Here is a 13,123-nt window from a genome sequence, read left to right on the forward strand (position 1 = left end):
GGATCACCTGAGATCAGGAGCTCGAGACCAGCCTGGCCAACATGGCGAAACCCCATCTCTACTAAAAATACAAAAATCAGCCGGGCATGGTGGCGGGCGACTGTAATCCCAGCTACTCAGGAGGCTGAGGCAGGAGAACTGCTTGAACCCAGGGGGTGGAGGTTGCAGTCAGCCAAGATCGTACCACTTCACACCAGCCTGGGTGAAAGAGAAAGACTCCATCTCAAAAAAAAAAAAAAAAAAAAAAATTAAACATTTATCTTGTCAGTTCAACTGTAACCATAAAATTATCAGGGACTCAAAGGAAGGAAAACTCCAACTTAAAAATGGCAGATGGTACCCCAAAAATATACACAAGTATTACATATCAATTTAAAAATTAATTCGCTTTTTTTTCAGAGATAGAGTTTGCTCTGTCACCCAGGCTGGAGTACAGTGGTGTAATCTCAGCTCACTGCAACCTCCACCACCTAGGTTCAAGCAATTCTCGTGCCTTAGCCTCCAGAGTAGCTACGATTACAGGCGTACATCACCACACCTGGCTAATTTTATGTATTTTTAGTAGAGACAGGGTTACACCATGTTGCCCAGGCTGGTCTGGAACTCCTGGGCTCAAGTGATCTGCTCGCTTTGGCCTCCCAAAGTGCTGGGATTACAGGCATGAGCCACCACACCCAGCCACCACACCCAAATATAATGCCCTTGTTGAAGTAGTTCTTTATGAATAGCATGAGGGTAATGAATGCAGTAAGTATCAGATCTTTTCTACTTTCAAACTTTTAAAACTGAATTGAAAATGAACCTTAAACAGTAACTTAGAAAAAGACTCACCTAGCTCAAAGCAAGAATAAAGCAATTTAAAATTCTTTGGATGTTCTTTTTAATGAACTACTCAAAGAGAAATATAGCACTAAAAGGGCCATTTACTTGCAGGTCTAATAACATTTCACCAGCGAAGATCAATAAAGTTACTGCTGCATTGGCACTATTAGCACTAGAAAGTATCACATATAAAATTATACTCTTTACCTAATTAGGATTTGACAAATTGTTGTTGTATAAGACACAGCTAACTGAATTCTAATGCATACCCTACAGAGCTAAAACAGCAACCAGCTCTACAACAGTAACAGTAAATCTTACATTCTTATACGATCCCTTGGTTCACCATGAAAAGGACCAAAATCACTGAAATCCAACCTAACCAAAGACAAAAATCACCACAACGGCATCTCTCATGATGCAGATCACTAATGAAAACCACTTTTTAAAATTTACCAGTTAAATTTCAAATTTCATTTATGTATTTGTATAATTTTTTTTTAGACGGAGTCTCACTCTGTCACCCAGGCTACAGTGCAGTGGCACAATCTCGGCTCACTGCAACCTCCATCTCCCGGGTTCAAGTAGTTCTCCTGCCTCAGCCTCCTGAGTAGCTGAGATTACAGGCGTGTGCCACCACACCTGGCTAATTTTTGTATTTTTAGTAGAGACAGGGTTTCATCATGTTGCCCAGGCTGATCTTGATCTCCTGAGCTCAAGCAATCTGTCCACCTCGGTGTGAGATAAATCGATTATTAGAGTGGATGAAGAGTAAAGAGAATTCAGAAGATAAATTTAAAGTTGGACAGCCCAGGTGTGATGGCTCATGCCTGCAATCCCAGCACTTTGGGAGGCTGAGGCAAGCAGATCGCTTGAGCTCAGGAGTTCAAGACCAAATATCTCTACAAAAAATACAAAAATTAGCCAAGCCCGTGGTCCCAGCTACTCAGAGACTGATGTAGGAGTATCGCTTGAGCCCAGGAGGTGGAAGGTGCTGTGAGCCAAGATCGCACCACTGCACTCCAGCCTGGGCGATACAGCAAGACCCTATCTCGAAATAAATAAATAAATAAATAAATAAATAAATAAATAAATAAATAAATAAATTTGAACAATGCCTCTGAGCCAGAGTCTGATCCATGAGACTCTCGCCAATATCCAGCAGGAGACTCCTCTTTGCTACAAAGCAGCACCCACATACGCTTAAGGTACTTCACAGTATGCCCTGCTCTACTCTACAGTTAACCGATTTCACTGCATCCCTTGAGAACAATGACAGGTCACTTATCTTTGTATCCACCCTATTTTACTTGTAGGGTAAAAGTGAACCTCAAGAAACATCCCAGCACTTTGGGAGGCCCAGGCGGGTGGATCACGAGGTCAGGAGTCTCTACTAAAAATACAAAAAAATTAGCCGGGCGTGTTGGCGGGCGCCTGTAGTCCCAGCTACTCAGGAGGCTGAGGCAGGAGAATGGCGTGAACCCGGGAGGCGGAGCTTGCAGTGAGCAGAGATCGCGCCACTGCACTCCAGCCTTGAAGACAGTGAGACTCCGTCTCAAAAAAAAAAAAAAGAAACATTCAGGCCGGGCACAGTGGCTCACGCCTGTAATCCCAGCACTTTGGGAGGCCGAGGCGGGTGAATCACAAGGTCAGGAGATCGAGACCATCCTGGCTAACACGGTGAAACCCTGTCTCTACTAAAAATACAAAAAAATTAGCCGGGTGAGGTGGTGGGCTCCTGCAGTCCCAGCTACTCGGGAGGCTGAAGCAGGAGAATAGCATGAACCTGGGAGGCGGAGTTTGTAGTGAGCTGAGATGGTACCACTGCACTCCAGCCTGGGCAACAGAGCGAGACTCCACCTCAAAAAAAAAAATTTTAAATTAAAAAAAAAAAGAAACATTCAGAGCAGACCAAGTAAGAATTATAGGGCAACATTAAATTCAGCAGCAGCAAGGATAGACTCACAAAGTTACAGCATAAAACACTGCACAACATAAACATCAATAAGTTACTGTAAAGGGGGCTTTATTTTTCATATTTCATTCCAGTGCTTTTCAAAATTCTTCTTTCAAGATTTAACACAAAGTGGATGGGAGACTAAACTTAAGAGTTACACTTGAGGCCGGGCGCGGTGGCTCACGCCTGTAATCCCAGCACTTTGGGAGGCCAAGGCAGGCGGATCACCTGAGGTCAGGAGTTTGAGACCAACCTGGCCAATATGGTGAAATCCCGTCTCTATTAAAAGTACAAAATATTAGCTGGGCATAGTGGCGGGAGCCTGTAATCCCAGCTACTCTGGAGACTCAGGCAGGAGAATCGCTTGAACCCAGGAGACAGAAGTTACAGTAAGCCGAGATCACACCATTGCACTCCAGCCTGGGCGACAAGAGCAAAACTCGTTTCAAAAAAAAAAAGAGCTGGGTGCGGTGGCTCATACCTGTAATCCCTGCACCTTGGGAGACCGAGGCAGGCGGATCACAAGGTCAGGAGATCGAGACCATCTGGTTAACACAGTGAAGCCCCGTCTCTACTAAAAACAGAAAAATTAGCCAGGCGAGATGGTGGGCGCCTGTATTCCCAGGTACTCGGGAGGCTGAGGCAGGAGAATGGCATGAAGCCGGGAGGCGGAGTTTGCAGTGAGCCATCACTGCACTCCAGCCTGGGCGACAGAGCCAGACTCCGTCTCAAAAAAAAAAAAAAAAAAAGAAAGAAAACTGTGTTGACCTCATAGACCACCCTGGAAAGGATTTCAAGAACTGCTGAACTAAATGCAAAAGAAATCTTACCTAAAAGTACATATTAAATGAAAACCAAAAACTGGCTAAGTAAGAGTTTTTTACTTTACTAACTTTAAGAAATTCACCACAGAGGCCGGGCGCGGTGGCTCACGCTTGTAATCCCAGCACTTAGGGAGGCCGAGGTGGGCAGATCACGAGGTCAGGAGATCGAGACCACGGTGAAACCCCGTCTCTACTAAAAATACAAAAAAATTAGCTGGGCGTGGTGGCGGGCGCCTGTAGTCCCAGCTACTCGGAGAGGCTGAGGCAGGGGAATGGCGTGAACCCCGGAGGCGGAGCTTGCAGTGAGCCGAGATCGCGCCACTGCACTCCAGCCTGGGTGACAGAGCGAGACTCCGTCTCAAAAAAAAAAAAAAAAAGAAATTCACCACAGAAATTTTATTTTCACAGTGTGAGATACAAGGACTCATAAGTTATTCTATAGCAAATCAGGATTCCATCAGAAATTTAAGCTATTTCTGCTTTACATTTATTCAAAGAACACTGCATCTGGCAAAAGCTGCCCAATACCGTAATAAATTCCAAGTCCATCTGGAATTTTATATGGTCTCAACATGCCACTGTACTATTTTTCACTTGCTATCAATTTTAAAACAAAGAATCAGAACCAAATTATCTAGCACCAACAGAGCGGCATCCATCCTCTAATTCATTAACACCCCAGCAAGCAGCTTCCTTTTTTTTTTTTTTTGAGACGGAGTCTCGCTCTGTCGCCCAGGCTGGAGTGCAGTGGCACAATCGCGGCTCATTGCAAGCTCCGCCTCCCAGGTTCACGCCATTCTCCTGCCTCAGCCTCTCCGAGTAGCTGGGACTACAGGCGCCCGCCACCACACCCAGCTATTTTTTTTTGTATTTTTAGTAGAGACGGAGTTTCACCGTGGTCTCGATCTCCTGACCTTGTGATCCGCCCACCTCAGCCTCCCAAAGTGCTGGGATTACAAGCGTGAGCCACCGTGCCCGGCCAGCAGCTTCCTAAAACACAATTTCTATTTCTCCTGTTTTGATAAAAAGGTCTCAATAACTTCCAACCAACAACCATTAGGGTAAAAACTAAACTTTCATGGCTTATACATCTAAGAATCTGCCTTGCCACATGTTTTAACAAAGACCTGTGTCCTCCCTTCCACCCTACCTCCAGCAAAAAAAAAAAGTAAATTTGTTGATGTGCCTACCAACGTGTTCTGAGGCTATCTATGAGGAAGCCATAAAAGTCCTATCCTGAATTACAGTCCATCCTGTATTCCAGGCAAGAATATATACCTTCAGATTTGGTGAGTACTATAAAATTACGCAGCATACTCTGGAAGCATGACAGAGAAAATTCATGTAGCTTGATGAGCCAGCAGAGGCCTCTCTGAAGAAATCAGTTTGAATGGACACCAGAAGGGAAAGGGGGTGGATGGCTGGGCCCCTGTCTTTGGTAATTAGAGAACACTCCTCTTGATAAGGATAGCCCAGGTATCTGTACTTGGGCTTGGTCTGACTGAGGAAATTTACTGCTTTTCCCTTCACATCCTGTTAACTCAGCTAAAAACCTCATTAGGGAGTGTCTCCCAGTTTTAAAGCTCAAAATCCCTCATTTAGAGAACCCCTATCAGTCCCCAGCAAATGAGGACAATTTGATCACCCTAGCCCTCATATTACCCAAATGAAGCATTAAACTTATGGTACCATAATAGCTAAAAATTTAGAAGACTGAAAGAACATAGACCAACTGGAGTTCTCATACATTAACAGAGGAAGTGAAAAATTGGTCCAACCACTTTGGGAATCTGTTTGGCAAAATCTACTTAAGTAAAATTTCTGTGACAAGTTTCTTCCACCACATGGACCAACAATGTTTCTCCTAGGTAATTACCCAAGAGAAATGAGAGCTTAAGTACACCAAAAGACCTGTACATGAATGTTCATAGCAGCTTTATTTGCAGTAGCCAAAAACTGGAAATAAGCCAAATGTTCAGTAATAGGAGAACAACAACTAAGGCTGGGTATGATGGCTCACGCCTGTAATCCCAGCACTTTAGGAGGCCAAGGCAGGTGGACAGCTTGAGCCCAGGAGATCCAGACCAGCCTAGGCAACAGGATGAAACCCCATCTCTACAAAAAAAATACAAAAATTAGGACTAGGCAGTGGTTCACGCCTGTAATCCCAGCACTTTGGGGGGCCAAGGTGGGTGGATCACCTAAGGTCAGGAGTTCGAGACCAGCCTGGCCAACATGGCAAGACCCCCGCCTCTACTAAAAATACAAAAATTAGCTGGGCAAGGTGGTGGGTGGCTGTAACCCCAGCTACTCAGGAGGCTGAGGTGGGAGAATTGCTTGAACCTGGGAGGCAGAGGTTGCAGTGAGCCAAGATCATGCCACTGCACTCCAGCCTAGGCAACAGAGCAAGACTCCATGGGGTCAGACAAAAACAGTTGGCAGTGGTGGTGCACACCTGAAATCTTAGCTACTCCAGAGGCTGATGCAGGAGAATTACTTGAACCTGAAAGGTGGAGGTTGCAGTGAGCTGAGATCGCAACACTGCACTCCAGCCTGGGCAGCACTGCAAGACTCTGTCTCAAAAAAAAAAAAAATTAGGTAGGCTTGGTGGCGCGCACCTGTAATCCCAGCTACTCAGGAGGCCGAGGTGGGAGAATCCCTTGAGCCTGGAAGTTTGAGACTGGCCTGAGCAATATAGTAACACCTCATCTCTACAAAACAGAACTTAGAAAGTTAGTCGTGTGGCGGCACGCACCAGTGAAGAGGGTCACTTGACGGACACCCTGCCTCAAAATAACAACAACAAAACAGACAAGGCAGTGCTCAGTGCTTACACAGTGTTGTGAGCAGTATTTATTTACAGTCACACTGGAAAAACTTATAGTTCATAGTGTATTGGATAGACTACACAGAAAGGTCTTGCCTCTGTAAGAGGGAATAATTAAGCCCCAGGCTGAGCACTGCTCCACACTCACTTAACAAATCATAGCTTCAACAACCAAACATCAGGCTGTTTCCAAGTAACTTAAATGCATCCCAGAACAAAGTTCAAGTTGATTTATAAGAATAAAAAAATGGGTCAGGCATGGTGACTCACACCTTAATCCCAGCACTTTGGGAGGCCAAGGCAGGTAGATCGTGAGATCAAGAGATGGAGACCATCCTGGACAACATGGTGAAATCCTGTCTCTACTAAAAATACAAAAATTGGCCGGGTGCGGTGGCTCACGCTTACAATCCCAGCACTTTGGGAGGCCGAGGCGGGTGGATCACGAGGTCAGGAGATCAAGGCCACGGTGAAACTCCGTCTCTACTAAAAATACAAAAAAATTCGCCGGGCGTAGTAGCGGGCATCTGTAGTCCCAGCTACTCAGAGAGGCTGAGGCAGGAGAATGGCGTGAACCCGGGAGGCGGAGCTTGCAGTGAGCCGAGATTGCGCCACTGAACTCCAGCCTGGGCGACAGAGCGAGACTCCGTCTCAAAAAAATAAATAAATAAATAAATAAATAATAAAAATAAATAAGAATAAAAATACAAAAATTAGCCGGACGTGGTGGCACATGCCTATAGTCCCAGCTACTCGGGAGGCTGAGGCAGAAGAACCACCTGAACCCGGGAGGCGGAGGTTGCAGTGAGCCAAGACCATGCTACTGCACTCAAGCCTAAGCGACAGAACATGACTCCATCTCAAAAAAAGAAAAAAAGAAAAAAGAAAAAAATCCAGAGACAAACCCTACTCAGCAAATAAAAGATGTAAAAGAAATGAATCATTGAGCTAATCACAGTGGCTTACGTCTGTAATCCCAGCACTTTGGGAGGCCAAGGCAGGCAGATCACCTGAGGTCAGGAGTTCAAGACCACCCTGGCCAACATGGCGAAACCACATCTCTATTAAAAATACAAAAATTAGCCAGGCGTGGTGGCGCGTCCCTGTAATCCCAGCTACTAGGAGACTGAGGCACGAGAATCGCTTGAACCCAGGAGGCAGAGGATGTAGTGAGCAGAGATCATACCACTGCACTCCAGACTGGGTGACAGAGTGAGACTCGGTCTCAAAACAAAGAAACATAGGCCATATATACTATAGGATGTAATCTTTTTCAAACCTTTAACCAGTTTGGAAACCAAAAGTCAGAAAATTAATAGTCTACCATGGACAAAATGGAAACAAGAATCAGTTGGAGGGTAAAGGATTGTAACTTCACTTCCTGCAACCATCTGCTATAGTACATTTCATTCTGGGAGCCCTTTACTAACAAATTTCTTATAATCCTGTTGCCCTTTCCCCTTTACAGTTGTTTATATGAAAAGATAGACAACCATAAGCAAGTTTTTTGTTTTTTTTTTTTTTTTTGAGACAGAGTTTCGCTCTGTCGCCCAGGCTGGAGTGCAGTGGCGCGATCTCGGCTCACTGCAACCTCTGCCTCCTGGGTTCAAGCGATTCTCCTGCCTCAGCCTCCTGAGTAGCTGGGACTACAGGAATGTGCCGCCACACCCAGTTAATTTTTTTTTGTATTTTTAGTACAGACAGGGTTTCACTGCGTTAGCCAGGATGGTCTCGATCTCCTGACCTCGTGATCCGCCCGCCTCGGCCTCCCAAAGTGCTGGGATTAGAAGCGTGAGCCACTATGCCTGGCCCATAAGCAAGTTTTTTAAAAAGTCTTGAAATGGAAAACATTTCCCTGACTGTATAGACAACAGAGTAGTCTGAAAACCACCTAAACAAAAGAAGAAATGAAACTCCTTAAGCTACAAAAATGCACCAAATGAGTCAACCATATTATACCTTAATGACAAAAAGAATTAAACAAAAACAGGAAATAAAATCTTTTATTTTGTTATCTTTAGGCATATCTTTACATCTTAACCTTGAATAATTTTCTACCATGGTGAAATTAATTCTGTCAGGAACTGCAGTTTCACCCACATGAATTACCATTACTCTTTTTTTTTTGGAGACGGAGTCTCACACTGTCGCCCAGGCTGGAGTGCAGTGGCACAATCTCAGCTCACCGCAACCTCCGCCTCCCAGGTTCATGCCATTCTCCTACCTCAGCCTCCTGAGTAGCTGTGACTACAGGCGCCCGCCACCATGCCCGGCTAATTTTTTGCATTTTTTTTTAGTAGAGACGGGGTTTCACTGTGTTAGCCAGGATGGTCTCGATCTCCTGACCTCGTGATCCGCCTGCCTCGGCCTCCCAAAGTGCTGGGATTACAGGCATGAGCCACCACGCCCGGTACCACTACTCTTAAATGTAAAGCAAGTTTGGCTAGCCAACTACTTTTATAATGTTGCTAGGAAGATGCACAAATCCCCATAATATGAAAATATGTGCGGCTTTAAAGACTCATGGAAGTCTTATAAACATGGACACGACGCAACACTGGCTCAGGAAAAACTTGCGGAAGGGAACTGGCATGAGGTACACTGAAAGGATATGGGACATTAGCCACCATCCTGAGTCCTGAGCTGTCACCACTAGCAAACAAAGTTAAAAAGGAGAGCAGCCACAACCATTCTCCACATTCCTAGGTGTCAAGAAAGGGGCAGAGTGAACTAAGGCTTCAGATGACCGTTTTCCAACTTCCTGGCTGGAAGGGACAACTGAAAATGCATGCCACTGGCACAACTCTAGAGAAGCCTCCAGTGGTACCCACTTCCCATGTACGTCAAGGCTTCTGTGTTAATGTGAAAGTCCTCCAGGGGGCCCAGTCAAAGCTACTGTTTTCTGCATGTCTTATGATTTGTAAGGGTTTTTATTCATTTAATCGCTACAAAAACCCTCAACACAGGAAGGGTAATAAGGTAGAAAGTATTAATGAGTCCCTTGTAAAGATGAATTAAGGCTCAATAACGTTAATTTATCTGCCCCATAACGCCAAATTATACAAACATATAACAAAATGCAGTATATTTATCTTATCCAAAATAAATTTTAAGGAGATAAATAAAACATACAAAAGAAGCATTTAGAGGACAGGATACTAATCCTGTTACGTGACCTTAGACCTAACCAAGGACTCAACCAAAAAATACAGAGGGTTTAAACAGATTATGTATAAGGTCCTCACAGGTCTAAAATTCTGTGATTTGGAATGCTAAATGAAAAATACTTTGGACTACCTAAATATAGAGGCAATATATTAAGGTAAAAGCAGTAGTTAGAAATAGAAGTAGTGGAGGCCAGGCGCGGTGGCTCACGCCTGTAATCCGAGCACTTTGGGAGGCTGAGGCGGGTGGATCACGAGGTCAGGAGATGCAGACCATCCTGACTAACACAGTGAAACCCCATCTCTACTAAAAATACAAAAAATTAGCTGGGTGTGGTGGCAATAGTCCCAGCTACTCAGGAGGTTGAGGCAGGAGAATTGCTTGAACCCAGAAGGTGGAGGTTGCAGTGAGCCAAGATCATGCCACTGCACTCCAGCCTGGGCAACAGGCGAGATTCTGTCTCAAAAAAAAAAAAAAAAAAAAGAAAAGAAAAGAAATAAAAGTGCAGCAAAAAGATCTGGAATTCAGTGAATGTACACTATACTTCAATAAAAAGATTTTTTTAAAAAAGATAACTTGGCCAGGTGCAGTGGCTCATGCCTGTAATCCTAACACTTTGGGAGGCTAAAGTGGGCAGATCGCTTCACCCCAGGAGTTCAAGACCAGCCTGGGCAACGTGGCAAAACCCTGTCTCTACAAAAGGATACAAAAATTAACCAGACACGATGGCGCGCAACTGTAGTCCCAGCTACTCAGGAGGCTGAAGCAGGAGGATCAGTTGAGGCTGGGAGGCAGAGGTTGCAGTAAGCTGAGATGGTGCCACTACACTCCAGCCTGGGCAACAGAGCAAGACCCCATCTCAAAAAAAAAAGATAACAGGTGGGTTAGGTGGCTCACGCCTGTAATCCCAGCACTTTGGAAGGCTGAGGCGGGCAGATCACGAGGTCAGGAGTTTGAGACCAGCCTGGCCAATATGGTGAAACCCTGTCTCTACTAAAAATGCAAAAATTAGCCAGGCGTGGTAATGCACGCCTGTAATCCCAGTAACTCAGGAGGCTGAGGCAGGAGAATCGCTTGAATCCAGGAGGTGGGGGTTGCAGTGAGCCAAGATCATGCCACTGCACTCCAGCCTGGCCAACGGAGCAAGACTCCATCTCAAAAACAGAAAAAAAAAAAAAAGATAACTTGTCAGCCAGGTGCAGTGGCTCAGGCCTGCAATCCCAACACCTTGGGAGGATCAGGCAGTAGGATCACGTGAAACCAGTACTTTGAGACCAGCCTGGGCAACACAGTGAGACCCCATTTCTACAAAAAAAAGATAATAATAATTTTTTAAAAAGATGGCCGGGTGTAGTGGCTCACGCCTGTAATCCCAATTCTTTGGGAGGCCAAAGCGGGCAGATTGCCTGAACTCAGGATTTCGAAACCAGCCTGGGCAACAAGGTGAAACTCCGTCTCTACTAAAATACAAAAAAAAAATTATTCGCCAGGCAATGCAGCATGCACCTGTTTTCCCAGCTACTCAGGAGGCTGAGGGAAGAGAATTGCTTGAACCCAGGAGGCAGAGGTTGCAGTGAGCCAAGATCGCACCACTGCACTCCAGCCTGGGCAACAGAGAGAGACTCTGTCTCCAAAAAAAAAAAAAGAAAAAAAAAGATAACTTGTGGAAAATTTTAGATTAGCTACTTCAAGTATAAAAATGATTTTCATTCTGTAAGTCCACAAACAGCAAAAAAAAAAAAAAATTAAGGATTTTCAATCAACTAGTCACATGAAAATATACAACATGAGCCTGTATTCTTCCAGACCACAAATTAAGCCACACAATTACAGAAGTAAAGCTAACACAAGGCTTTCTAAAAAGCTTAAGAATATCTAATTGCTGGAATGCCTCATTTAATGATCAATAAGCAATGTGACATCAATTTTAAAGTATTAATATAGTACTTGCTTTGTTCACAAAAAATATAAACCATTAACATTCAGAAGACCAGATCAATAAGAATATGTATATCATAAAACATAATTAACTTGTCAAATAATAAACCTTTGTAATATTTACAATTGATAATAATCTGGTTAATGAGACACAAACTTGCCATAACTGCCAATTAGAAAATGTCACTTACAAAAATAAAAACTCCATAAAATACCAAGAGAAAAATGTCCTTTTAAATGAAAGTTGATTACTTTAATGCTGTGATAAAAAATAGATTTTATGCCAACTCCAATAAAGGGGTAACAGCTGGCTAGAAAGGACCAAGTGTGCCCCAGGGCAGAGTAAGGACTCAGTATCTTGGTTGGGCCCTGGCTGCAAAAGGAGAGTAAAAGGCTGACTGAGGTCTATGTGCCTACACACTTCATAGACTAAGAAACAAAAAGCCATGGGCTATGTTCTCAAAATGTAAAATGTTATAAGAAAATACAACACACATCTTAAAAATCAACTATGTTTATCTTTATTCCTAATAAAATTTGTGACTGAAGTACAAAATTAGAAATAAGAAAAAGTTTTTCAAATGCCAGGATGACCTTTTATTATTCTTTTATTTTCCCTTCTGTCTTTAGTATTTCTCTTGGAAGTATTAAGATTTCAAGAAATGGGCAGAATGAATCACAGACAAATGCTTTCAGAAACTTAGATGAGGACATATATAATGTAAGATGGACTTAACTTACATGTAAAATAAAATGGACTTACATGTAAAAGCATTCAGAGTAAGTGTCTGGTATTATGTGTTAGCTCCTACTATTATTGTTAAATCATTATAACTTTTTACTAAGTCATAAGTTACTAAGTAAAAAGTTACAATAATAATTTTTAAAGTTTTTTCCAGTCCTATGTGATCTGAAAAAAAAAAAAATATATATATATATATATATATACGCAAATACCGTTTACTCAAACATGAGAAGGTAGAGGACAAGGAAAGAAGAAAATCTAAGTGAAATGTATTTCCTTGTTCTAATAGGAGAAGTAGTCACGGAAAAATGTAAGATTAAACACGTCAGTTTACAATTAGGAATATCTGCTTTACTTCCTTTATTGGAGTAACTAAAGGTTTCTTTTATTTTTTTCCTCCTACAAATTAATTTAGCAAAAGTTAAACTCAAAATAGGCAAAAAATATAAACAGTTCACAGAAAAGGACATACATGTGGCCTTTTAAAAATATAAACAGATGCAGGGAGCGGTGGCTCACGTCTGTAATCCCAGCACTTTGGGAGGCCGAGGCGGGCGGATCATGAGGTCAGGAGATTAAGACCATCCTGGCTAATACGGTGAAACCCCATCTCTACTAAAAATACAAAAAAATTAGCCGGGCGTGGTGGTGGGCGCCTGTAGTCCCAGCTACTGGAGAGGCTGAGGCAGGAGAATGGCGTGAACCCAGGAGGTGGAGCTTGCAGTGAGCTGAGATCACACCACTGGACTCCAGCCTGGGCGACACAGCGAGACTCCGTCTCAAAAAAAAAAAAAAAATGAAGCTCCTGTTTAGTCTTACTACCTTGGTTTTGAATAAGAATAGAT

General features: G+C 43.4%; 1 protein-coding gene across 11 annotated transcripts in view; it reads right to left on the reverse strand.

The window, feature by feature from the left end:
* MTA3 (metastasis associated 1 family member 3) overlaps positions 1-13,123 on the reverse strand; it is a 271,716-nt gene that overhangs the window by 135,605 nt on the left and 122,988 nt on the right. The gene's annotated exons all lie outside the window — the stretch shown is intronic.

Source organism: Nomascus leucogenys, chromosome 19 (genome assembly GCF_006542625.1).
Source record: "Nomascus leucogenys isolate Asia chromosome 19, Asia_NLE_v1, whole genome shotgun sequence".
Lineage (NCBI taxonomy): Eukaryota > Metazoa > Chordata > Mammalia > Primates > Hylobatidae > Nomascus > Nomascus leucogenys.